Source organism: Octodon degus, unplaced genomic scaffold, assembly GCF_000260255.1.
Source record: "Octodon degus isolate 3935 unplaced genomic scaffold, OctDeg1.0 scaffold00122, whole genome shotgun sequence".
In the NCBI taxonomy this organism is placed as follows: Eukaryota; Metazoa; Chordata; class Mammalia; order Rodentia; family Octodontidae; genus Octodon; species Octodon degus.
In genome coordinates, this window is record NW_004524698.1 from 4,615,964 (window position 1) to 4,617,699 (window position 1,736).

General features: G+C 34.0%; 1 pseudogene; it reads left to right on the forward strand.

The window, feature by feature from the left end:
* Positions 1-942: 942 nt before the first annotated feature.
* Positions 943-1,685, forward strand: LOC101584595 (annotated as a pseudogene).
* Positions 1,686-1,736: the final 51 nt, after the last annotated feature.

Genomic DNA, 1,736 nt, shown 5'->3' on the forward strand with positions numbered 1-1,736 from the left:
AAGAGAAATAAAATCAAAATGTTCAAATAGCATTCTATAGGAACTGGTAAAACTGCTAATTTATATTATTATATTTTAATAAATCCAGGGTGATGTTCAGTCTCTAAAATGGCCTCTGAAGAAAATGTGAAAAGAGTATATAATTATCCAGGTGTAAAAAGGGCAGTAATAAATTATTCTTTTTTTTTTTTTTTTTTTTTTTTTTTTTTGAGAACCGGGGATAGAACTCAGGCCTTTGCACTTTCCAAGGAAACACTTATTCTACTGAGCCATCTCCCCAGCTCAATTGTTCTTGATTAAAAAAAAAAAAACAAGGTTTTTCAAAGAAAGAACAAGATAAACAAATAAAATTGCAAACCAAGTCCACGTGTTTTAGCAGTTACATAAATTGTAAATAATTTGTAAAATTTGTAGGGCTAGAATGTTTTATAGCATAATATGATCCAATAATATAATGCTTACAAACAATAGAGTGCTTCAAAAGAATTATCCTAAACACAAAAAAGCAGAATCCTAACCAAATGAAACAAACCCTAATCAAACAAAAGAAAGATGTCATAGCTGTGCTAACATCAAAATGAAATAAAAGAAGGAACATTTCCTAATGACAAAGGCTCAATCCACAGGATGATAAAGTGTTTCAAACTTGTCGTGTTTGATCAGGTACCCTAAGAGTATATTTTTTAAATGGTACAATTAAAGAAAAATATGCAAATCTACAATTGCAAAGAAAGCTTTAAGCATACTTTCTCAATGAAACTGGTAGAACAAGGAAAACAAACAAAAACAATGCTGAACAAAGTCAGACAAAAGTCTCTGCCTATGGAGAAGGATCTGTGGTGGGTCTGTTTTGCCTGCTTCTGTGGCCTGGCCTGGTTTTTGTAGTCTTAACTGGGCACTCCATCGGGCACCACGAGGAAACAGGACAACTGGGTGGGCTACATGAATCCAATAGAAATGGCCAGATCAAGAGGTCCAATCCAGTCTTCAGAGCCAACCATCCAGGATTATCTGAATTGACCCAGGCCTACCTGGGAATAACTGAAAAAGCAACTAGAAAAAAAAAAATGGCTCTAAGGCTTTGGCTGAATTTGAAGAAAAAATGAATGAGAATTGGAAGAAAGAACTAGAAAAGCACAGAGAAAAATTATTAAGTGGAAATGAGAGCTCATAAAAAAACAGAGAAAGAAGAAAAAAGAAAGAAAAGAAGAAATCTGGTAGTTATTCATCTTCTTCTTCACTGAGCTCTGATTCTTCCAGCAGTTCTTCAGATTCTTCTGAGGATGAGGAAAAGAAGCAAGTAAAAAAGGGGAAAGAAAAACAAGGGGGGGGGGGGAGAAAAAGAAGAGCCATTCATATAAATCTTCTGAAAGCTCCCTGTCAGAATCTGAGTCAGACAATAAGAATAGTTTTAAAAAGAGTAAGAAGTCAAAGGATGCAACTGAGAAAGAAAAGAACAATAAAGGACTTACCAAGAAAAGAAAGATGTATTTTGAAGATAAACCTTCTTCATCTGAGTCCTTGTCAGAATCAGATCATATTGAAGAGGTACGAGCAAAAAGGGAAAAAAAGCAGTAAAAAACTAGAAAAAGCAACAAAAGAAAACAAAAAACAAAAAGAAGCATAAGAAACACAGAAAGAAGAACAAAAAGAAGGCTGCTAGTTCAAGTACGGAGTCACCATAATATTAATAAAAACCAAGACTCCCCTATGAAGAAAGAGTAATGTCTAAAGAA